A 26,019-nucleotide genomic window follows, 5' to 3' on the forward strand; every position below is an offset into this window, starting at 1 on the left:
TGTCTGTTGAGATGGTGATGCCATCCAACCATCTCATCCTCTGTCGTCCCCTTCTCCTCCCACCTTCAATCTTTCCCAGCATCAGGGTCTTTTCAAATGAGTCAGTTCTTCGCATCACGTGGCCCTAATATTGGAGTTTCAGCTTCAGCATCAGTCCTTCCAATGAATAGTCAGGTCTGATTTCTTTTAGGATGGACTGGTTGGATCTCCTTGCTGTCCAGAGGATTCTCAAGAGTCTTCTCCAACACCACAGTTCAAAAGCATCAATTTTTCGGTGCTCAGCTTTCGTTATAGTCCAACTCTCATATCCATACATGACTACTGGAAAAACCATAGCTTTGACTAGACAAAGCTTTGCTGGCAAAGTAATATCTCTGCTTTTTAATATGCTGTCTAGGTTGGTCATAATTTTTGTTCCAAGGAGCAAGCATCTTTTAATTCATGGCTGCAGTCACCATCTGCAGTGATTTTGGAGCCCACAATAATAAAGTCTCTCACTGTTTCCACTGTTTCCCCATCTATTTCCCATGAAGTGATGGGACCAGATGCCATGATCTTCGTTTTCTGAATGTTGAGTTTAGAGCCAACTTTTTCACTCTCCTCTTTCACTTTTTCAGAGGCTCTTTAGTTCTTCTTTGCTTTCTGCCATAAAAGTGGTGTCATCTGCATATCTGAGGTGATTTATATTTCTCCCAGCAATCTTGATTCCAGCTTGTGCTTCATCCAGCCCAGCGCTTCTCATGATGTACTCAGAATTTAGGCTAAATAAGCAGGGTGACAATATACAGCCTTGACGTACTTCTTTTCCTATTTGGAACCAGTCTGTTGTTCCATGTTCAGTTCTAACTGTTGCTTCCTGACCTGTATACAGGTTTCTCAAGAGGCAGGTCAGGTGGTCTGGTATTCCCATCACTTTCACAATTTTCCACAGTTTGTTGTGATCCACACAGTCAAAGGCTTTGGTATAGTCAATAAAGCAGAAGTAGACATTTTTCTGTAACTCTCTTGCTTTTTCGATGATCCAGTGGATGTTGGCAATTTGATATCTGGTTCCTCTGCCTTTTTAAGTCCAGCTTGAACATCTGGAAGTTCACAGTTCACGTACTGTTGAAGCCTAGCTTGGAGAATTTTGAGCATTATTTTACTAGTGTGTGAGTGAAGTGAAAGTTGCTCAGTTGTGTCCGACTCTTTGCGACCCCATAGGCTATACAGTCCATGGAATTCTCCAAGTGAGAATACTGGAGTGGGTAGCCTATCCCTTCTCCAGGATTAGCGTGTGAGATGAGTACAATTGTGCGGTAGTTTGAGCATTCTTTGGCACTGCCTTTCTTTGGAATTGGAATGAAGATGGTAAGAATACACAGAAGAACTATACAGAAAAGATCTTCACGACCCAGATAATCATGATGGTGTGATCACTCACCTAGAGCCAGACGTCCTGGAATGTGAAGTCAAGTGGGCCTCAAAAAGCATCACTACAAACAAAGCTAATGGAGGTGATGAATTCCACTTGAGCTATTTCAAATTCTAAAAGATGATGCTGTGAAAGTGCTGCACTCAATATGCCAGCAAATTTGGAAAACTCAGCAGTGGCCACAGGACTGGAAAAGGTCAGTTTTCATTCCAATTCCAAAGAAAGGCAATACCAAAGAATGCTCAAATCAAGTCTGCCATTTATGAGAATGATAAAGTTAATAATATAAAACAATAAAAGCAATACAAGCCTGCCCTCTTCTGTGACATTAGTTTTAGGGGGCAGCAAGGATGGGTAGCTTTAGAACCAGAATCCTGGAACTGAATCCTATCTCTTCTGGTGGGTGGGTTGATCAGTAGAAAGTCATGTGCTGGGCAAAAGTGATAGGGATAGGGAAAAGGAAACATGACTATCACTCTTCTCTAAAAAGAATTTATGAAACTCAGGTGTAAAACTTGGATACCTGAGTATGACTATATGAAAAACAACAAAGGCAAAGACATGAAGCTGAGGCAGACAGACCCAGATCCCGTGGACAGTATGAAGGCAGTGTGTCAGTTACCAAAGGAAGGGGAAATCTACGGTCAACTCTGGATGAGATGCATCATGGTCGGGTAAGCAGGAGATGACTCAGAGAAGGAAAAGGTGCAATGGCCTAACATTTACTGCACATCTGTGAAATGAAAAGCATTTCACATAGACTGTCTAATTTAATTTTCAAGTTCTCCCCTTTAGGTAGTGACAAATAAACCTGGCTTTACCAATGAGCAAACTGTGGCATATGAAGATTTAGTAACTAGAAAGGTACCCCAAACGACCCACTAGGCAGAGGTGGGATTGAATTCCAGGGTTGTGATTCTAACACTACCTGTCCTTGCTGCTGTTGCTGCTGCTAAGTCGCTTCAGTCATGTCCAACTGTGTGACCCCACAGATGGCAGCCCACCAGGCTCCCGCGTCCCTGGGATTCTCCAAGCAAGAGCACTAGAGTGGGTTGCCATTTCCTTCTCCAATGCATGAAAGTGAAAAGTGAAAGTGAAGTCACTCAGTTGTGTCTCTTAGCGACCCCATGGACCCTCCGTCCATGGGATTTTCCAGGCAAGAGTACTGGAGTGGGGTGCCATTGCCTGCTCCGCTACCTGTTCCTGCTGCCCCATAAAACTGATGTCACAGAAGAGGGTGGGCTCTGGATGCTAGGTTTGGTTTGAATATGTCGCAAGAAGAACCCGCTGGAGATTTCTGGTAGTCAGGAGGGAAGAGACCACCAGGAAATATGTGTCTCTGATCTAACGGTTGGTGCTGGTAGCAAGTACAACAGTGGAACGGCTGTGACAGAAAAGCAGTACCGGGGCCATGCTTGTGCTCTGCTGTGTCGGGGCCACCCTTGAACCCCTGGGAGGTTTTAGATGCTCTCCATTCTCTCTCCCTGATTGACAGGTCCAGTTTCTCTATTCTGAGCCCTTTGGACTTCACTAAGTAATTGAAAGAGACCCAAAACCAATTTCACAAAAGGGTAAATCAAACTTCTACTCAAACAGTAGAACCACTGCAGCAGGGCAGCAGGAATAAGATTACTCCCAGGTAGCCTTGGACTTGGGCTTGCAGCCACCTGAAGAGCTGAGGACCCAACCTACACTGGATCTGGGATTCAGCGAGATCAACACTATCCCAAGTTGCCTACAAAACACCAACTAGATCTTTAAAATTTGTATCTTTTTTCCCCCAATAAGAACTTGGGGGTTGAAAAGGGCTTCCCTGATGGTTCAGTGAGTAAAGATTCTACCTGCCAATGCAAGAGACACAGGAAATGCGGGTTTAATCCCTGGGTCAGGAAGATTACCTGGAGAAGGAAATGGTAACCCACTCCAGTATTCTTGCCTGAATGCGATGAACAGAGGTGCCTAGTGGACTGCAGTCCAAAGAGCTGGATGAAACTGAGCACAACAGCTTTACTTAGACACAATTCACAGAGCATACACTCACCCATTTAAAGTGCACTATCCAATGGTGTCTTTAAACACTCATAATAAAAAGTTGTGCAACCACGACATCACTGCTAGAACATTTCCTTACCCCGCAAATAAAGCTGATACCCATTAGCAGTGACTCCCCATTTCTGAACAAGTTCCTAAGCTGCAGGCCACCACTCATCTATTTTATGTCTTTACAGGCTTGCCAGTTCTGTACATTTCATATTAAGGAAACATACAATGTGTTCTTTTTGTGACTGATTTCTTTTTCTCAGCATGTTTTCAAAGCCCATTCATGTTGCAGCATGTATCGATTCTTCCCTCCTGTTCACTGCTGCTGCTGCTGCTAAGTTGCTTCAGTTGTGTCAGATTCTGTGCTACCCCACAGACTGCAGCCCACCAGGCTCCCCTGTCCCTGGGATTCTCGAGCCAAGAACATTGGAGTGGGTTACCATTGCCTTCTCCCTCCCTGTTCACTGCCAAATAATATTTTACTGTACAGACAGGGGCAACGTCCTCCTGGCTCACTGATATCCTTCTTTCTCCTTTCCCTCTATCAACTAGGCTCACGGCCTACACAAACACACTTGATGAGAACATGTTCCTCTTTCTTCTTTATGTACTCTCTTGGGGGTGCTCTTCCGTCCACACACAAACAAATGAGTCTCACATCCACGTCTCCAAGTCACACTCTTCACTCTCTGTAGTGTCTCTATGTCTTTGAAGCTGCAGGAACTCACTAACTGCCTTTCAGCTGCCAGTGGCACTGGCAAAAATGGGAAGTCTCTACTTTGAGGAAGACACTTAACATTTGGGCCTGCGGCCAGGATCCAAATGAGATAATGCACATCCAGGGACCAAGAGCTTTCCTACTCCACACAGAAGAAAGGAAAGCTCCGCTCTTGCATCTGCAGGAGCAACATCAACAGATCATAACCACCTTCCCTGCCTCAGGACCACCTGACCACAGGATTAGCTGAGGCCCGCTTTCTCCCCCAGAGTGGGGAGTATGATCACTGAGTCCCATGGACTGCCACTTCATGGTAGCATTAACCTTAACCCTCAAGACTCAATAAGCCTAGGATAAGCCTTCCCACTGTTTTCTTTTATGGTCTCCTTTTCTGCTCTTTAGAGAATCAACCAAATAGCTACAAACTACCAGTGTTCCTCATCCCTTTACTCAAGCGCTTGCATTTGAGGAAGCTCTGCTGGTGAGACAACTAAGCGTCATTCATCCAAAAGGGCTGCCACTGCTGGACTGGCTGCATTTCCTCAGAGGAAGGGCGCAGTGCTGAGTCTCTTGGCTCAGTGCTGAGCTAACAATGAAAAGAAACTGTGACCGATGGAAGGGAAGGAAAAACTCAACAAGATTATCGCTAACATGATTTTCTAAGCACTGTGTTTAGGACTTCCATGTTTATTTTCTCAGTTGATTCTTCCATCAAGCCTACGGAGATAGGTACGACAATAATTATGATTTTTTACACGAAGAAACTGAGGCATAATGAGAATAAGCAATACACTTAATGTAAGAAAAGAACTAAAATTTGCAACTAAATCTTAAAGCCTACTATATTTTTAAAACACAAAACCATGTTGTTGCTGCCCTGTACAACAAAATTAAGGACAGGTGAGCCCACTCAATTCAGAAACACCAAATTTACCACCTTTCTGCAGACCCTGTATGAAATCTGGCTAAACTCAAGGAAGATGGGGAAATAGGCCTGGGGTAACTTCATGATGAATCAAGGTAACACGGCTGCATAGCTTCCTTATCTTCTCTTATTCTGCTCATCTGCTCATCAGTTCAGTTCAGTTCAGTTCAGTTGCTCAGTCGTGTTTGACTCTTTGCAACCCCATGAATCGCAGCACGCCAGGCCTCCCTGTCCATCACCAACTCCCGGAGTTCACTCAGATTCACATCCATTGAGTCAGTGATGCCATGCAGCCATCTCATCCTCTGTCGTCCCCTTCGCCTCCTGCCCTCAACCCCTCCTAGCATCAGAGTCTTTTCCAAGGAGTCAACTCTTCGCATGAGGTGGCCAAAGCTCATAGTGATATCTAAAAGACAACAGTGATTGGCTCTCCTGATGATGAGCTATGAGAAATAAAGGATCCAAACAACCAACTATATTATAAAATACATAGAAATACATACACAGGTAACTATAAACTGATTTAAAAGTGTATGATCTTTGCACACAGGCTACATCAACCAAGTTATTCTGAGGTCTGCTTTGCATGTTCACTCTCCATCCAGCACGTAGCCCAGAGCTAAAATGCACCAAAGAACTCAAGCTGTATACTTCTGAAAGGCCATTCAGAATTCCTAGTTTCATGGCTCAGAATAACTGTACCTCATTATCTAAACTAGCGCTATCAAGTGTTCGCACATGTGTGGCCACTGGCTTGGACAGCTCACGGATGGAACATTTCCATTTCAGCAAAGTTCTGCTGAACAGTGTTCACCAAACATCTCAAAAATTAGCATTGTATGAGGATATATAAACATTACAAAGGGAAAGATGGGAAGAGAGGATCAAAGTGCAATATTTGTACTGAGAATCTTAAGACTGTTTCTAAAGAGCACAAATAAAAGAACAAAGGGGATTTTTAAAAGGAATCTTGAGCATCAAACATTATTCCTAGTTACTACAGGATGCAGTGCAGAATTCTTAAAATTCCCATTAACATAAAGGTCATGCTCTGTAAATTCAGTGTGGATAAAGCAATAGAAATAGTTTATAGTCAGCTTCACTTTCTTAACAGTGAGCATCAGCAGTACTTTCCGCCAACCTGTGCTCCAAAAATAAGCTCCCAGAAGGGCAGGTTTATTTTGTTTTGTTTTGTTTTTTTTTTTTTTTTTTGTCTACTGCATAGACTGCTCTACTTTAAGTATCTGTATATATAATAAATGCTCAATAAATATTTGTAAAATAAATGTACCTATTTCCTAAGAACACATACCCAGTCTGAGGGTTAATATAACCACTGCCAAGACAGTGAACTCAAGGGCTTTCTTTCAGATCCAGGATGTCCCAGGCTTATCGCTGACTTGGGCCACTGCTCCACGGTATTTCCTCTCTCTGGAGGGCTCATCCCATGGCCCCCACCTCCTCCCTCGGTGACTTGCTCTTTTTCTCCCAGAAAGTCGCGTCACATGGCTGGAGAAGTATTCTACAGTGACTGTGATCTGAAGTGCGAAGTCACCATTCTGCCACTCTGCTGATTTAACCTACTGCATCACAGTGCTAAACATCATTTAAAATGATCTAGTCAGTACATCATTTATTGTCTATTCCTACCTCCGGAATATGGAGATGAGAGAGGCAAGTCTGCCAGTCTTGTGGAATTCACAAGTGCTGGGGCCATAGGAGATGTTCCACAGATGTGAGGGTCATCACTCTACTACAAGCATGAGCACTGTCAACATAAGCTGCATGAACTGCATTTGTTAGCTCAGCTCCTCCATCCGTTAAATTATCATACAACTCGGTTTGGTCCACAATACCAAGAATTATTTTTCACTCTTTCATGCACTAAGCTTTCAAATGTAATGGAATTACAGCAAACTTTACTCAGACTTACTGCAGGTGTTCTATACGATTTATTTTTTAACCAGCAGCCCCTAGCTAAAGTTTGAGATCATAATCAAAATTCAGACTGATTTTGAGATCAGGAACAGCAGAAGTAAGATATCTGAAGAAAAATGTACATGTTACTGAGTTAACATGGTATCATGTTAACTTCTTCAGAAAATCTGAACTAAAGCATAATTCTTAACCAGTCAAAAGTCTGGGACAAACTTCTCAAAGCAGCCTGCAAAGCAGAGGCCTGTCCACATCACAACACACAGTTTAACACTGCTATAAGTCTCTGCCCTGGGCGGGTGGGGGCGGTGATCAGGACAACTCCTGAAGAAACGTTCACTCCAATATCACTGAACAGCACAGCATTTCATAACCATTTTCTTTTCTTCCAGATGCTGTGCAAGCTTTAATGATATATAATTATGGTCAGAATATGTTGATCTGAATTAAACAAAATTTAGCATGTGTCTACAAGAGCCAAGCAAATGTAAGAAACTTGAGAGGGAAAAAAATACACAGCATATGACTGGAAGGGCATTTTTTTCTTTTGTCTGAATTTAAGGAAAGTAACAACCTAAAAAACAAGAGGGGCGGGGTAGGGAGGCATCCTGGTATATTTTCTGTACCTGCAAAGGGCTTTCTGCAAGCCAATTAAGGGCAGGTATCAGATGGTAAAGAATCTGCCTACAATGCAGGAGACGTGAGTTCGATCCCTGGGTCGGGCAGATCCCCTGGAGAAGGGAATGGCAACCCACTTCAGTATTCCTGCCTGGAAAATTCCACGGACAGAGGAGCCTGACGGGCTAGAGTTCGTGGGGTCGCACAAGAGTCGGACGCGAAAGAGCGACTAACACTTTCCTGCACTGAAAAGATCAAAGAAAGGCTGCATGTCAAACTCCTTGCCAAACCGAAAACCAACCACGATGAGCCTTCGAATAAACAGACGGCTCCTTTACTACAGAAATATATGTCTTCAGTTGTTCTGTATTCGAGAGGAGAACTTTAAAGCGCGTTTTCTAAATCTGTGCGTTAAAAAGAGGAAGAGGTCAACTGGTGATCAGCCCGAGGCAGAAGCAGAATTCCAGAGCTGGGCCGGAGCGGCTACGGCACCAGCCCCGCCCCGGAGCGCGCAGCCCGCCGGTGCGCCTGAGCGAGCGCGGCCGGGGCGGCCGGGGGCGGAGGCGAGGCTAGAGCGCAGCCGGCGCTGGGCGGGCTGGGCTGGCAGGGCCGGCGGGACCCGCCTGATCGGGCGGCGCACCCGCGCCAGCCGGCGGGGCGTGGGGAGCAGCAAGATCTCCGGACAGGGTTAGCGCCGGCCCTCCGACTCCCGAGAGCCTGCCGCAAAGCGCAGGGGCGGCGGCCACCTGACAACGCGCACAAAAAACAAGGTGGCGCGGCAGCCACGGGGACACGCGCTTTCGGGGCGCCCCGCCAGAGACACCCCCTCCCGAGGCTCCTCTTACCCCGACCTCCTCGGCTTCCTTCTCCTTCTTTGGCCGCGGGGACCCAAGGGCCCCTGAGCCCCCAGCTACGATTCTCAGCTGATGGGTGGTGGCGCTGGAACGCCCATTGCGCATGCCCGCAATACCACCCAGGGAAGGAGGCGGGGCTTTCTCCCCTCTCATTGGCCAGTGGAGTTGAGTGACAGCGGCCTTCCCCGCCCACTCTGGTTCTAAGCTAAGGAACAGGGGTTTCTGCAAAATCACACAGTACACAGGAGGTGTTCTTTGAGGTCTGAAGTGCGGATGGCGAACGCCCTAGTTTGCGTGTAAAAAACAAAAAGAGGGAATGGAGAGCTGCTGTTTTCTTTATCTGGTGATTTCGGCCTCCCTAGACTTCAGGCCGCATCATCAACTCATGCCTTACCTTGTTTCCCAACACTTAACTCTACAGTAGACCGTATTCGCAAGTCCATTAAAAAAATGCAAACGTATAAATATGCAGTTCTTGCAGTTCTAACAGGAACAATGAAGGAATAAACGAAGAGTAATTTCCTTGTGCTCTCTTAGACAAGTTTTCATAGCATCCTTGAAAGGCAGGATGTAGTTTTCCCAGGATTTGAAGTGAACAGAGAATGTTCTTATGATAAATATTCAAATATAAAGCAATCGTTAGATAAAAAGCATCAGTTGCTTCAGGTGAAAGAAATACCAAATTAATTAATGAGGTCTTTACTGGGGCTTCTCAGGCGCTGTAGTAGTAAAGAATCTGCCTGCCAATGTAGGAGACACAAGAGACGCAGGTTCGATCCCTGGGTTGGGAAGATCCCCTGGAATAGAAAGTGGCAACCCACTCCAGTATTCTTGCCTGGAAGATTCCATGAACAGAGGAGCATGGTGGGCTACAGTCCATGGGACTACAAAGAGTTGGACCCAACTGAGCACAAAGCACATATTTGTCTTTATTAAGGCAACAGTATTTTCTGAAAGGATCATCAGGACATCAAAATCCAGATAAACTAAAGTGGAAAAGAAATCTAAAGCCAGAATACTTTGAATTGGTACCACCCAAACAAATTTTTGGGGAAGGAAACGGCAACCTACTCCCGTATTCTTGTCTTGAGAATTTCAAGGACAGAGGAGCCTGGCAGGCTACAGTCTATGGAATACAGGGAGCTGGACATGACTGAGGGACTAATAGTTTCACTTTCACTTTAGGAGCAAATTTTAGGTTGTTTGTAATTATGCATACAAATGTACTTAAGTGAGAGGTCACTCAAGGATAAGAAATATAAGAGGCTCTCTATTTATTTTTCATTTGTCTCCTTTAAATAGAGAAATGGAAACAAGAAATATTTTATTTTTTTAAAAAATTTTTGGTTATGCTGCATCTTTGTTGCACCACTCAGGCTTTCTCTGGTTGCCCCATGCATGTGGGATCCTAGTTCCCTAAGCAGGGATCAAGCCCACATCCCCTGCAATGAAAGGCAGATTCTCAACCGCTGGACCACCAGGAAAGTCCCCAAGAAATATTTTCTAGTTCTCATTTTTCCTGAAGAATACTGTGGTGTAAGTGTGACAATAGGCAGCAACTTATACTTTCACTCTGTTAGAAAAAGATGGGCAGGATTGTCAGACAAAACGCACACACCCGCATCTAAAGGGGCAGCATGATTCAGCTAGAGCCGATTGTGGACTTTTAGGAACCTTGGCCCAATATAATCAAATTATCAGCTTTGTTGAGATATAGTGGAAATTCTGATTTTTTGCGAAAATTTTTTCCCAGTATTCTTAACCTTTTTATAAAACATTCTGTAATCAAATAAAATATGTATTTCAGCCTTTGTAATAGATGATAATTTCAGCCATCGAGTATTAAAGCTGGAGAAAGCCTAACAGAAAAGCTAGCTCTATTTCCCCATTTGACAGATGAAAAAAATCTGAAACCCAAAGAAGCATCATCAAAATTACACAAATAATTATGAGAAGCACAGGTCCAGGTAACCTAATTCAGCATCTTGATTTCTTCCTTTATTTCATTCAGCAAATACTCACTGATGCTCTGCCCTGTGCTAGGTGCTGTGTGAGGCACTGCAAATCTCAAAATGAGGAGGATACAGTATTTTCCCTCAAGGAGTGAGATCTTTCCCAGAACACTGCAAGAGATGCTGTGATAAAGATTTGTACACAGCACCAAGGGAGCCCAGAGATGAGGATCACTTACCGGGACAGGGACCATTCCAAAAAAAGGAAGAGTTACTAGAATCTTGAAAAATGTGTAAGAGTTTACTGGGGAGACAAGATGGGAAAGGACATTCCACTCAAAAGGAAGAACACATAAAACATAAAACCATAGGCAAGTGTAAACTCTCAGGGATCTCTTATGACTTTAATTAGATAAAGCAAAGTGGGTGGAATGGAGGGGCATGAGACTAGAAAGTCAAATGGAATTTACATAATGAAAACCTGCATATCATGTTACATGAATCCCTAACAGGAGTTAAAGTATGAAAGCAAAGGTGTGATGTACTCATAATTCCATCGTATGAAGACGACTTTGCAGAATGGGGGAAAATAAAGAGAAATAGTGAGAGGAGCTTCCCAGATGGCGCAGTGGTAAAGAATCCACCTACCTAATAGAGTTTTGCCAAGAGAATGCACTGGTCATAGCAAACACCCTCTTCCAACATCACAAGAGAGGACTCTACATATGGACGTCACCAGATGATCAACACCGAAATCAGATTGATTATGTTCTTTACAGCCAAACATGGAGAAGCTCTATACAGTCAGCAAAAAGTCTGGGAGCTGACTGTGGTGTAGATCATGAATTTCTTATTGCCAAAACAGACTTATATTGAAGTTCAGTTCAGTTCAGTTCAGTAGCTCAATTGTTTCCGACTCTTTGCAACCCCATGAATCGAGCATGCCAGGCCTCCCTGTCCATCACCAACACCCAGAGTTCACTCAAGCTCTTGTCCATCGAGTCGGTGATGCCATCCAGCCATCTCATCCTCTGTTGTCCCCTTCTCCTCCTGCCCCCAATCCCTCCCAGCATCAGGGGCTTCTCCAATGAGTCAACTCTTCCCATGAGGTGGCCAAAGTATTGGAGCTTCAGTTTTAGCATCAGTCCTTCCAAAGAAATCCCAGGACTGATCTCCTTTAGAATGGACTGGTTGGATCTCCTTGCAGTCCAAGGGGCCCTCAAGAGTCTTCTCCAACACCACAGTTCAAAAGCATCAATTCCTCAGTGCTCAGCTTACTTCACAGTCCAACTCTCACATCCATACATGACCACTGGAAGAACCATAGCCTTGACTAGACGGACCTTTGTTGGCAAAGTAATGTCTCTGCTTTTGAATATGCTGTCTAGGTTGGTCATAACTTTCCTTCCAAGGAGTAAGCGTCTTTTAATTTAATGGCTGCAATCATCATCTGCAGTGATTTTGGAGCCAAAAAAATAAAGTCTGACACTGTTTCCACTGTTTCCCCATCCATTTCCCATGAAGTGATGGAACCAGATGCCATGATCTTGGTTTTCTGAATGTTGAGCTTTAAGCCAACTTTTTCACTCTCCTCTTTCACCTTCATCAAGAGGCTTTTGAGTTCCTCTTCACTTTCTGCCATAAGGGTGGTGTCATCTGCATATCTGAGGTGATTGGTATTTCTCCCAGCAGTCTTGATTCCAGCTTGTGCTTCTTCCAGCCAAGCGTTTCTCATGATGTACTCTGAATATAAGTTAAATAAGCAGGGTGACAATATACAGCCCTGACATACTCCTTTTCCTATTTGGAACCAGTCTGTTGTTCCATGTCCAGTTCTAACTGTTGCTTCCTGACCTGCATACAGGTTTCTCAAGAGGCATGTCAGGTGGTCTGGTATTCCCATCTTTTGAAGAATTTTCCACAGTTTATTGTGATCCACAGAGTCAAAGGCTTTGGCATAGTCAATAAAGCAGAAATAGATGTTTTTCTGGAACTCTTTTGTTTTTTTGGTGATCCAGCAGATGTTGGCAATTTGATCTCTGGTTCCTCTGCCTTTTCTAAAACCAGCTTGAACATCTGGAAGTTCACGGTTCACGTACTGCTGAAGCCTGGCTTGGAGAATTTTGAGCCTTACTTTACTACCGTGTGACATGAGTGCAATTGTGCGGTAGTTTGAGCATTCTTTGGCATTGCCTTTCTTTGGGATTGGAATGAAAACTGACCTTTTCCAGTCCTGTGGCCACTGCTGAGTTTTCCAAATTTGCTGGCATATTGAGTGCAGCACTGTTACATCATCGTTTTTCAGGATTTGAAATAGCTCAACTGGCATTCCATCACCTCCACTAGCTTGTTCGCAGTGATGCTTTCTAAGGCCCACTTCTCTTCACATTCCAGTATATCTGGCTGTAGGTGAGTGATCACACCATCATGATTATCTGGGCCATGAAGCTCTTTTTTGTACAGTTATCCTGTGTATTCTTGCCACCTCTTCTTAATATCTTCTGCTTCTGTTATGTCCATACCATTTCTGTCCTTTATTGAGCCCATCTTTGCATGAAATGTTCCCTTGGTATCTCTAGTTTTCTTGAAGAGATCTCTAGTCTTTCCCATTCTGTTGTTTTCCTCTATTTCTTTGTGCTAATCACTGAGGAAGGCTTTCTTATCTCTTTTTGCTATTCTTTGGAACTCTGCTTTCAGATGCTTATATCTTTATTTTTCTCTTTTGCTCTTCACTTCTCTTCTTTTCACAGCTATTTGTAAGGCCTCCCCAGACAGCCATTTTGCTTTTTTGCATTTCTTTTCCATGGGGATGGTCTTGATCCCTGTCTCCTGTACAATGTCATGAACCTCCGTCCATAGTTTATCAGGCACTCTGTCTATCAGATCTATTCCCTTAAATCTATTTCTCACTTCCACTGTATAATCATAAGGAACTTGATTTAGGTCATACCTTAATGGTCTAGTGGTTTCCCTACTTTCTTCATTTTAAGTCTGAATTTGGCAATACGGAGTTCATGGTCTGAGCCACAGTCAGCTCCTGGTCTTGTTTTTGCTGACTGTATAGAGCTTCTCCGTCTTTGGCTGCAAAGAATATAATCAATCTGATTTTGGTGTTGACCATCTGGTGATGTCCATGTGTAGAGTCTTCTCTTGTGTTGTTGGAAGAGGGTGTTTGCTATGACCAATGCAGTCTCTTGGCAAAACTCTATTAGTCTTTGCCCTGCTTCATTCTGTACTCCAAGGCCAAATTTGCCTGTTACTCCAGGTGTTTCTTGACTTCCTACTTTTGCATTCCAGTCTCCTATAATGAAAAGGACATCTTTTTGGGGTGTTTGTTCTGAAACGTCTTGTAGGTCTTCATGCTGCTGCTGCTGCTAAGTCACTTCAGTCATATCCGACTCTGTGCGACCCCATAGACAGCAACCCACCAGGCTCCTCTGTCCCTGGGATTCCCCAGGCAAGAACACTGGAGTGGATTGCCATTTCCTCCTCCAATGCATGAAAGTGAAAAGTCAAAGAACCGTTCAACTTCAGCTTCTTCAGTGCTACTGGTTGGGGCACAGTCTTGGATTACCGTGATATTGAATGGTTTGCCTTGGAAATGAACAGAGAGCATTCTGTCATTTTTGAGATTGCATCCAAGTCCTGCATTTTGGACTCATTTGTTTACCATGATGGCTACTCCATTTCTTCTAAGGGATTCCTGCCTGCAGTAGTAGATATAATGGTCATCTGAGTTAAATTCACCCATTCCAGTCCATTTTAGTTCATTGATTCCTAGAATGTCAACATTTGCTCTTGCCATCTCCTGTTTGACCACTTCCAATTTGCCTTGATCCATGGACCTGACATTCCAGGTTCCTATGCAATATTGCTCTTTACAGCATCGGACCTTGCTTCTATTACCAGTCACATCCACAACTGGGTATTGTTTTTGCTTTGGCTCCATCCCTTCTTTCTTTCTGGAGTTATTTCTCCACTGATCTCCAGTAGCATATTGGGCCCCTACCCACCCGGGGAGTTCCTCTTTCAGTATCCTATCATTTTACCTTTTCATACTGTTCATGGGGTTCTCAAGGCAAGAATACTGAAGTGGTTTGCCATTCCCTTCTCCAGTGGACCACATTCTGTCAGACCTCTCCACCATGACCCGCCCGTCCTGGGTGGCCCCACATGGCATGGCTTGCTTTCATTGAGTTAGACAAGGCTGTGGTCTGTGTGATCAGATTGGCTAGTTTTCTGTGATTATGGTTTCAATGTGTTTGCCCTCTGATGCCCTCTCGCAACACCTACCATCTTACTTGGGTTTTTCTTACTTTGGATGTGGGATATCTCTTCATGGCTGCTCCAGCAAAGCGCAGCCACTGCTCCTTACCTTGGATGAGGGGTATCTCCTCATGGCCGCCCCTCCTCCAGAGAAAGCAATGGCATCCCACTCCAGTACTCTTGCCTGGAAAATCCCATGGACAGAGGAGTCTGAGATCGCTAAGAGTTGGACATGACTGAAGTGGCTGAGCAGCAGCAGCAGCAGCAGCAGCAGGGAAAATCACTAGAACATTCAGATATGACCTAATTCAAATCCCTTATGATTCTACAGTGGAAGTGAGAAATAGATTTAAGGGACTAGATCTGATCGACAGTGCCTGGTCAACTATGGATGGAGGTTTGTAACATTGTACGGGAGACAGGGATCAACACCATTCCCAAGAAAAGGAAATGCAAAAAAGCAAAATGGCTGTCTGAGGCAGCCTTACAAATAGCTGTGAAAAGAAGAGAAGTGAAAAGCAAAGGAGAAAAGGAAAGATATAAACATCTGAATGCAGAGTTCCAAAGAATAGCAAGAAGAGATAAGAAAGCCTTCCTCAGTGATCAGCACAAAGAAATAGAGGAAAACAACAGAATGGGAAAGACTAGAGATCTCTTCAAGAAAACTAGAGATACCAAGGGAACATTTCATGCAAAGATGGGCTCAATAAAGGACAGAAATGGTATGGACATAACAGAAGCAGAAGATATTAAGAAGAGGTGGCAAGAATACACAGAAGAACTGTACAAAAAAGAGCTTCATGGCCCAGATAATCATGATGGTGTGATCACTCACCTAGAGCCAGGCATCCTGGAATATGAAGTCTAGTGGGCCTTAGGAAACATCTCTATGAACAAAGCTAGTGGAGGTGATGGAATGCCAGTTGAGCTATTTCAAATCCTGAAAAACGATGCTGTGAAAGTGCTGCACTCAATATGCCAGCAAATTTGGAAAACTCAGCAGTGGCCACAGGACTGGAAAAGTTTTCATTCCAATCCCAAAGAAAGGCAATGCCAAAGAATGCTCAAACTACCGCACAATTGCACTCATGTCACACGGTAGTAAAGTAAGGCTCAAAATTCTCCAAGCCAGGCTTCAGCAGTACGTGAACCGTGAACTTCCAGATGTTCAAGCTGGTTTTAGAAAAGGCAGAGGAACCAGAGATCAAATTGCTAACATCTGCTGGATCATGGAAAAAGCAAGAGAGTTCCAGAAAAACATCTATTTCTGCTTTATTGACTATGCCAAAGCCTTTGACTCTGTGGATCACAATAAACTGTGGAAAATTCTGAAAGATACAGGAATACCAGATGACCTGACCTGCCTCTTGAGAAACCTATATGCAAGTCAGGAAGCAACAGTTAGAACTGGACATGAAACAGACTGTTTCCAATAAAGAAAAGGAGTATGTCAAGGCTGTATCTTGTCACCCTGCTTATTTAACTTTTATGCAGAGTACATCATGAGAAATGCTAGGCTGGAAGAAGCACAAGCTGGAATCAAGACTGCTGGGAGAAATACCAATCACCTCAGATATGCAGATGACACCACCCTTATGGCAGAAAGTGAAGAGGAATTTAAAAGCCTCTTGATGAAGGTGAAAGAGGAGAGTGAAAAAGTTGGCTTAAAGCTCAACATTCAGAAAACTAAGATCATGGCATCTGGTCCCATCACTTCATGGGAAATGGATGGGGAAAGAGTGGAAACAGTGTCAGACTTTATTTTTTTGGCTCCAAAATCACTGCAGATGATGATTGCAGCCATGAAATTAAAAGACACTTACTCCTTGGAAGGAAAGTTATGACCAACCTAGATAGCATATTCAAAAGCAGAGACATTACTTTGCCAACAAAGGTCCGTCTAGTCAAGGCTATGGTTCTTCCAGTGGTCATGTATGGATGTGAGAGTTGGACTGTGAAGAAAGCTGAACTCCAAAGAATTGATGCTTTTGAACTGTGGTGTTGGAGAAGACTCTTGAGGGTCCCTTGGATTGCAAGGAGATCCAACCAGTCCATCCTAAAGGAGATCAGTCCTGAGTGTTCTTGGAAGGACTGATGCTGAAGCTGAAACTCCAATATTTTGGCCGCCTCATGCGAAGAGTTGACTCATTGGAAAAGACCCTGATGCTGGGAGGGATTAGGGGCAGGAGGAGAAGGGAACAAAAGAGGATGAGATGGCTGGATGGCATCACCGACTCTATGGACATGAGTTTGAGTGAATTCCGGGGGTTGGTGATGTGCTGACAGAGGGGCCTGGTGTGCTGTGTTTCATGGGGTCTCAAAGAGTCGGACACGACTGAGTGACTGAACTAAACTGTTTGAAGGCTTGTGACCTGGATTTTTCAAGTCTAGCAAGTTTGGGGATTTGGGTCTTTGAAAGATTTTGAAGGGCAATCAGAAATAAGTTTTTGAGTGGGAATTGCTATCTGCATGCTAGTGTCCTTATTATAAATACTACCTAAATAACCTTTGCCATGTAGGCTAGGGAACTCTTCACTGGTGTATCTCCAGTGTTTAGAATAGTAGTTCTAGTGAACAGAAGGAGATAATTGTCCATTCACATGACAGTCCCTGAGCTAAAAATTTTTTAAAGGACTACCATATGATCTTGTGGGACAGCTAGAGAAATAAAAGACACAAAAAGAAAAATACAGCAAGACAAGGAATTTATTGATAAATGAGAGGTACAAGAGTTTTTGTGAAAGTTTGGTTTTGATTATTAGTGGGAAAACCACAGCTGTTTTAAGAAATCTATCCTAGATTAAGAGGCAGCTGAAATTAATATCTAATAAACAAGTTTGTTACATTGTGCCTTGTTTTTAGGCACCCCTCACCTTCCTTTGTAGTCTCTTTGTTTTGTAAGACCACCCTGTGCCTAGTTAAATGCCAAGCACAGAGCAGATTTTGCTCTCACTTTTACATGTAGAGCTAATAGACATGCCACAGAAATCTTACATGGACAATTACAGCTGACAGCATGACAAGTGGTATGTTCATTTCTAATTTTACCTCCTAAATATTGTCAATATGTGGCCTCTTATCTCTGTCTCTCATGGTCTGTGTCCCAATCCACTGGCATCTGTACCTCCACTGCACTCAATGTCATTATTCTCAAAGCCAGCACTGAATATTTGAAGCACAAATCTGAAACATTACTTCAGGCTTCATGTCATCACCATGACTGCCACATGCCCTCAAATGTACTTCTTAGAAATAAAAGTGCATGGACTGGGCAGGGGTGAGGGATTGTGTAAGGTTGGGAGAAGGAATCATAGAAGGGGTCTGCCTTCTGGCATTTAGCAGCATGCCTTTAAGATACAGGCACACTATTGTATGAATCAATAGTTTGGTCTTTTCTATGGCTAAGTAGCATTCCATTGTCATTATCTAATACTATTCTGTCACCTATTGGTTGTTTCCAATTTGGGGCAATTACAAATAAAACTTATATATGTGTGCAGGTTTAGATAAAAGTACTCATTTTCAATTCACTTAGGTAAATATCTAGAAGTGAAATTGTTGGGTTGTATATGTTTAATTTTATAAGAAACTGCCGAATTGTTTTCTAAATTGATCATATAATTTTGCATTCCCACCAGCAATGAATGAGAATCTCTTTTGCTCTAATTCCTTGTCAACCTTTGATATTGTTAGATTTTCTTTTTTAATTTTTTCTATTATAATAGATGTATAGGCTTCCCTGGTTGCTCAGCAGTGAAGAATCTGCCTGCAATACAGGAAATACAGGTTTGCTCCCTAGGGGAGCTCCAGATCCCCTGGACAAGGAAATGGCAACCCACTCCAGTACTCTTGCCTGGGAAATCCCATGGACAGAGTCTGGCAAGCTACAGCCCATGGATCACAAGAGTTAGACATGACTTAGCGACTAAACCACCAAACCAATAGCTGTGTAGTGGCATCTCACTGTGGCTTTAATTTCATTTTCTTAATGATATTGAACATTTTTATATGCTTATTTAAAATCTATATGTCTTCTTTACTGACGTATCTGTTCAAATCGTTTGCCCATTTTTTTTGTTAGATTGTCTCCCTATTGTAGGGTTTTAAGAGTTCTTTATATTTTCTGGGGCTGTAACAAATGTGTCATTTGCAAATATTCCTCCTATTTTTTTAGCTTGTCTTTTTTATTTTCTTTTCAGTGTCTTTCACAGAGCAAAAAATTTTATTTTCTATAACATCCAATTTGCCAAATTTTTCTTTCTATAAATCATGCTATTGTTGTTGAATCTTTTCATTACCAAATCCAGAATTACACAGATTTTCTTCTAAATTGTTTTCTTAAAGTTTTATAGTTTTACCTTTTACATGTAGATCTACAATACATATTAATTTTTATTTTTGTATGAGGTGTATATCAAAGTTTTGGTTTCTTTTTTTTTTAATATGGATGTCTACTTGTTTCAGGATCAGTTGTAGAAAAGACTTTTTTCTCCATTGAGTTGCCTTTGCGCTCTCAGGTAGAAATTGGCATGTGCTATGGGTACTTGCCTCTACCTTAAATCATGTCCTGCTATAGCTGCTGACCTTCAACATCCCTCTGAAAGGAGTTCAGGGTAGTGGAGAAATGAGGCATTCTGTGCTTTGGGAAAAACTGGCAGGACAGGTTTTCAGATAGATTCTCAGGAGGTGATTTTATGAGCCCAATTCTTGTAGCTCCTCATATCTAGAAAAGCATTAAAATCCTTCATGGTGATAACTGTTTCTCATGACTAGCAGAAAGTGTCATAAGACTAGCAAAAGCCTTCTGGAAAAATATGTGCCTGATTGCATGTACTCTCCTTTCAACAAAATCATATACACACTGTCCTCCCCCCCTGCCTCTTTGGAGCAGTCTCTCAGAGATATCTGTGGTGCTGTCTCCCGGTCAGCAGTCCTCATTTTGCCCCATTTAAAACTCAATTCGCAACTCTCATGTTGTGAATCTTAAGTAGACCTCACTCTTGTCAAAAGTCAGTTGAAGAGGAAAGTGAAAGTAAAGAATTAGTTGCTCAGTCGTGTTCAGCTCTTTGCAATTCCGTGGACTGTAGCCTGCCAGGCTCTTCTGTCCGTGGGATTCTCCAGGCAAGAATACTGGAGTCAGTTGCCATCTCCTACTCCAGGAGATAGATATTCCTGACCCAGGGATCGAACCCGGGTTTTCTGCATTGCAAGCAGATTCTTTACCATCTGAGTCACCAGGGACGCTTTCTCAGTTAAAGAGAATTAACACCTTAACAAAACCGAAACTTTCAGTTTATGAACACAGTATATCTTTACATTTATATAGCTTTTCTTTTATTCTTAATAAGTGTTTTATCACTTTCAGTATACAAATCCTGAACATATTTTGTAAGTCATATGTAATGTATTCATTCATTTGGATGCTGTTATAAAAGTATTTTTAATTTCAAAGTCCTCTTAATCTTAACCAACACGTATGGATCATTAACATTTAAAGTATGTTTGAATTAAATCTATGATATCTTTTAATTAAAGTCTACCATCCTGTTAATTGCTTATTTGTTCCTTTTATTCTTTTTATGTTCACCCTTTTCTTTCTTCCCTGGGTTTAAGAATTTTTAATAATTTTATTTTCTTTATTGACATATATTTCTCTTAGAAATATTTTGTCTCATTTTTAAAATTAATTTGAGCCTTGGTAAATGTCACATTGTACTTGAAAATATGTGGGTTATTTTCAGATATCTTTTTATGTTGATTTCTAACATAATTCCACCGTGATAAGAGAACAGACTCTGTATGATTTCAATACCTTTAGACCATGAAATTTTTGCACCTTATTTTATGTCCCTGGATATGTTCCAGTGTCTCCTAGATTATAGTCTATGGGAAATTGAATAGAATTTATATCCTACTTTTGTGTGAAAATTGTATAAATCTTATTTATATTGAATTGGTTCGTAGTGCTTTTCAGGTCTACTACTATCCTTCTACTTTTCTGTCTATTCATTCTATTAATTTTTGAGGGTTTGATATTGAAACTCCAACTAAAAATATTAATTTAACTACTTAAAAATTATAATATATAGTGAAACTATATGTAACTTTCTTCTGTATTTTCCAAATCTCCTGTAAATATGTTATCATACTGTCGTAATTTAAAAAATAAAAAAGAAAGAGAAAAAAATTATTTTGAGCCTACCTTCAAGTAATATTTCCAAGGACATTATAGTAGTGTCTTCCTAAATCCTCCCTCTCTTTCCTCGTGCTGTTATTGTCATACATTTCACTTTTACATATGCTATAAAAACATAATGTATTTTACGGTTTTAATATGGTCATCCATATTTTAGAGCAATTTAAAATGAAAAAAACATTTATTTTACCTTCATATATTCCATTCCTGAATCTCTTCATTTCTTTGAGTAGATCTAAGTTTATGGTTTATTTTATATTCCACATACCTTAATGACTGCTTTTATCTTGGGGTGAAAAAGGCAAGGAAAGCAGAATGGGATGATTTGTATTTATGACACATGTAGCAGTAGAGAAAAAACTTTCTCTGTCCTCTCTTGGCTTTCCTGGTGGCTCAGTTGATAAAGAATCTGCCTATGATGCAGGAGACCGAGGTTCAATACCTGGGTCAGGAAGATCCCCTGGAGAAGAGAATGGCTACCCATTCCAGTATTCTTGCCTGGAGAATTCCATAGACAGAGGAGCCTGGTGGGCTACAATCCATGCGATCCCAAAGAGTTGGGCAGGACTGAGAGACTACAACTTTAGATTCAGTAGCTGGGCCTTGTGAATTACATTAACAGAAGACTGATTAACAGGACAAAAGGTTTAGTTTGCATGAATACTGGGGCAAACAGGAAGTCACTGGTTTGTTACATGTTAACAAACAAAGATAGAAACACAGGTTTATATGCTTAACTCCACAGGGGAAAGGTAAGGAGGAGAAAAAACTTCTTAGAAAAACAAATAGGTTTCTTTCAGTTCAGTTTAGTTCAGTCGCTCAGTCGTGTCCGACTCTTTGCGACCCCATGAATCGCAGCACGCCAGGCCTCCCTGTCCATCACCAACTCCTGGAGTTTACCCAAACTCATGTCTATATAGTTGGTGATGCCATCCAGCCATTTCATTCTTGGTCATCTCCTCCTCCTCCTGCCCCTAATCCCTCCCAGCATCAGGGTCTTTTCAAATGAGTCAACTTTCCGCATGAGGTGGCCAAAGTATTGGAGTTTCAGCCTCAGCATCAGTCCTTCCAATGAACACTCACGACTGTTCTCCTTTAGGATGGACTGGTTGTATCTCCTTGCAATCCAAAGGACTCTCAAAAGGCTTCTCCAACACCACAGTTCAAAAGCATAAATTCTTCAGCGCTCAGCTTTCTTCACACTCTAACTCTCACATTCATACATGACCACTGGAAAACCCATAGCCTTGACTAGATGGACCTTTGTTGACAAAATAATGTCTCTGCTTTTTAATATGCTATCTAGGATGGTCATTACTTTCCTTCCAAGGAGTAAGTGTCTTTTAATTTCATGGCTGCACTCACCATCTGCAGTGATTTTGGAGCCAAAAAAATAAAGTCTGACACTGTTTCCACTATTTTCCCATCTATTTCCCATGAAGTGATGGGACCAGATGCCATGATCTTAGTTTTCTGAATGTTGAGCTATAAACCAACGTTTTCACTCTCCACTTTCACTTTCATCAAGAGGCTTTTGAGTTCCTCTTCACTTTCTGCCATAAGGGTGGTGTCATCTGCATATCTGAGATGATTGATATTTCTCCCGGCAATCTTGATTCCAGCTTCTTCCAGCCCAGCGTTTCTCATGATATACTCTGCATGTACGTTAAATAAGCAGGGTGACAATATACAGCCTTGACGTACTCCTTTTCCTATTTGGAACCAGTCTGTTTGTTGTTCCATGTCCAGTTCTAACTGTTGCTTCCTGACCTGTATATAGGTTTCTCAAGAGGCAGGTCAGGTGGTCTGGTATTCCCATCTCTTTCAGAATTTTCCACAGTTTATTGTGATCCACACAGTCAAAGGCTTTGGCATAGTCAATAAAGCAGAAATAGATGTTTTCCTGGAAGTCTTTTGCTTTTTTGATGATCCAGTGGATGTTGGCAATTTGATCTCTGGTTCCTCTGCCTGTTCTAAAACCAGCTTGAACATCTGGAATTTCACAGTTCACGTACTGCTGAAGCCTGGCTTGGAGAATTTTGAGCATTACTTTACTAGTGAGTGAGATGAGTGCAATTGTGCGGTAGTTTGAGCATTCTTTGGCATTGCCTTTCTTTGGGATTGGAATGAAAACTGACCTTTCCCTGGTTTCTTTAGGAAAGACAAATAGGTTTTTAGGAGAATAGACTGGCGGTAGAAAAGTTTGGGTTAATATTTGTCTACATAGGCATGAAAGTGAAAGTGAAGTAGCTCAGTCATCTCTGACTCTTTGCAACCCCATAAACTGTAGCCTACCAGGCTCCTCCCTCCATGGGATTCTCCAAGCAAGAATACTGGAGTGGGTTGCCATTTCCTTCTCCTGGAGATCTTCCTGACCCAGGGATGGAACCCAGGTCTCCCTCATTGCAGGCATACACTTTAACCTCTGAGCCACAAGGGAAGCCCCTACATAGGCATGGTGCTGCTGCTGCTGCTGCTGTTGCTAAGTTGCTTCAGTCGTGTCCGACTCTGTGCAACCCCATAGACGGCAGCCCACCAGGCTCCCCTGTCCCTGGGATTCTACATAGGCATGCTGCTGCTGCTGCTAAGTCACTTCAGTCATGTCTGACTCTGTGTGACCTCGTAGACGGCAGCCCACCAGGATCTGCTGTCCCTGGGATTCTCCAGGCAAGAACACTGGAGTGGGTTGCCATTTCCTTCTCCAATGCATGAAAGTGAAAAGTGAAAGGGAAGTTGCTCAGTCGTGTCAGACTCTTTGCGATCCCAGGGACTGCAGCCTACCAGGCTCCTCCATCCATGGGATTTTCCAGGCAAGAGTACTACATAGGCATAAATGGTCTTAAAACTAAAACTCCTTTTAGGAAGGGACTTGGAGTAGGTTTACAGCCCATAAAGCTTCCCAGTTGGCTCAGTGGGGAAAGAACTCACCTGTCAATGCATGAGATATGAGAGATGCAGGTTCAATCCCTGGGTTGGGAAGATCTGCTGGAGAATCGTATGGCAACTCCAGTATTTTTGCTTGGGAAATCCCATGGCAGAGGACTGGCAGGCTACAGTCCATGGGGTCACAGAAGACTCGGACATGACTTAACGATTAAACAATAACAATATAGTCCCTAAGGTCGAACAGAGTGGGACACTACTGAAGTGACTCAGCACACACAGCATGCATGCACATAGTTGAGTTCCCCATTCTCGGAGTAGATGTGCCCTGAAGAGGAATTTTACAGCAGCCTAATTTCCCAGAATTTACTACTTTTAAACAGATAAGAGAAGCTTTGAGAAAGCTTTCTTTTTCTTCTTCTTTCTTTGCATCTGTTGGATCTCAAATGCTTCCAGCTTAAAATATTCTTTACACCAAAGTAGTCACTATTTTGGGGTGCTGATTATCTTCACAGAAAAATTTATAAGTTCTTTATTAAAATCATGAAAACAATTAAAGAGAATGACAAATGAACAGAAAATATGTGCAAATTCTAGCACAAATGGTTCACAGGCTCATTACTTACAAGAAAGACAACTCTCATATGGAGGAGGCTATTGATTCTCCAGTCAAATTCCCTTTAACTGCTACTGGAACCAAACCACAGTGGCTGTATTGGTTTAGAACAAATCACAACTGCCTTCTCTGGAGAGTTACCCTTGACTCAAGATGAGCTGTTCCATTCAGAAGCTCGCATGCCCTGATCCCATAGACTCAGTCAATGACTGACTGAACTGAACTCCTGGAGTTGTGGTAGAACTGATTCTCTGGTGCAACCTGTGCTCCTGTGGGATGGACTGAAGCTAGTCTCTAGCTGAGACCACATTCCTAGCTTTTCCCCTGGCTCATCCTCCTTTCCTTCTACACTTTTCTCTTCTACACTTTCTTTTCACCTTCTCTTATACCCCAGTTCAGTTTCTGCATCTAGAGACACCAACCTAAGACATCACACTAGAAAAAGTAGCAAAAGCTCAGAATAGAAAACTCACAGAGGAGCCTTAGTCCAAGCTTCCCCAAAAGGAGAGCCTAAGGCAAAATTTTATATACTAAAGCTTTTTTGATAATTGAATTATGTTTGACACATAATGTGTAAGTTTAAGGTGTACAACATGTTGACTTGATACATTTGTGTATGGCACTATGATTGCCATTGTGACATTAGCTGAGACCTCCATCACGTCATGTGATCACCATTTCTTTTTATAGTGGGAATAATTGAGGTCCAGTCTCTTAGCAGTGTTGAGATGCATCCCTAAGTCCAAGATAGAGACATTCCTGCCCAGGAAGCTAAGTCAGCAAACCAAAATTTAAGTAACTTTGCATGTAGAGACTAGAAGCTCTGCAGAAACCTAGACGCATGGTTGGGAGGCAGAGAGACACAGCTGTGTTGGACTGTCCCTGGTGGTTGGATCTCCTGGAAACAAATGGCTGAAATTACTTGGGACTGAGCATATCTGGAAAAGTTTTTAAACTGCAGGAGAAGAAATCAAAATAGCCAATAATCATAGTTGAAAAGCCAATAAAAGTACAAAAGGAAAAGCAAAATAAAGCAAGCTGTTTTGTGGTTGTTGTTTTGACCTGTTAAAAAACAAATCTGGACTTAGTGAAAAGGGAATTTCCTTGAAAGTTATTGCAGTGGAGAGAAAGGAGCTGTTGCAGTGAGGAGAGCCTTTAGATCACAAGATCTCTAAGGTCTTGGGAGTTAGGTAATAGGCCGTTTCTTTACTAGAGAGGAGGAAACCAGGCTAAGAAGAAAGCTGTTAGGACTTGGAATGAAAGGGACTGACAAGATTAGAAAGTGTTTTCTCCTGAGGCCAGTCCTTTCTCAGGAGAGGCTGTTAGGGAGGGGCTGGCCATTTGTTGGAAGGCTGAGGATAGACCAAAGTTCAGGCACCTGGGGGAAAGATGGAATCTTAACCGATGTTTGAACAAAACAAGCATTTTGTTCTGATTGATTTGTAGAGACTAGAAGTTCAGTCAATCATTTATGAGGCTAAGAATGGGAATTTGATCTAGTCTGTCCCATCTTGTCATACATAAACAAGAAGGGCATCTATGAGTCTTACCTGTGTAAAAAAGGGCTCAACACTGTCACACATGAGAGACTGGGCATATAGG

At 42.4% G+C, this 26,019-nt stretch overlaps 1 protein-coding gene across 1 annotated transcript in view; it reads right to left on the reverse strand.

Annotated features, from left to right (window-relative positions):
* STX7 (syntaxin 7) overlaps window positions 1-8,614 on the reverse strand; it is a 56,686-nt gene extending 48,072 nt beyond the window's left edge. The window contains exon 1 of the mRNA XM_005904402.2: window positions 8,496-8,614. The gene's annotated coding sequence lies outside the window, so the exon portion shown is untranslated. The remainder of the gene's footprint in view (window positions 1-8,495) is intronic.
* Between the last annotated feature and the right edge of the window lie 17,405 nt (window positions 8,615-26,019).

The sequence above is a fragment of the Bos mutus genome, chromosome 9 (assembly GCF_027580195.1).
Source record: "Bos mutus isolate GX-2022 chromosome 9, NWIPB_WYAK_1.1, whole genome shotgun sequence".
In the NCBI taxonomy this organism is placed as follows: domain Eukaryota; kingdom Metazoa; phylum Chordata; class Mammalia; order Artiodactyla; family Bovidae; genus Bos; species Bos mutus.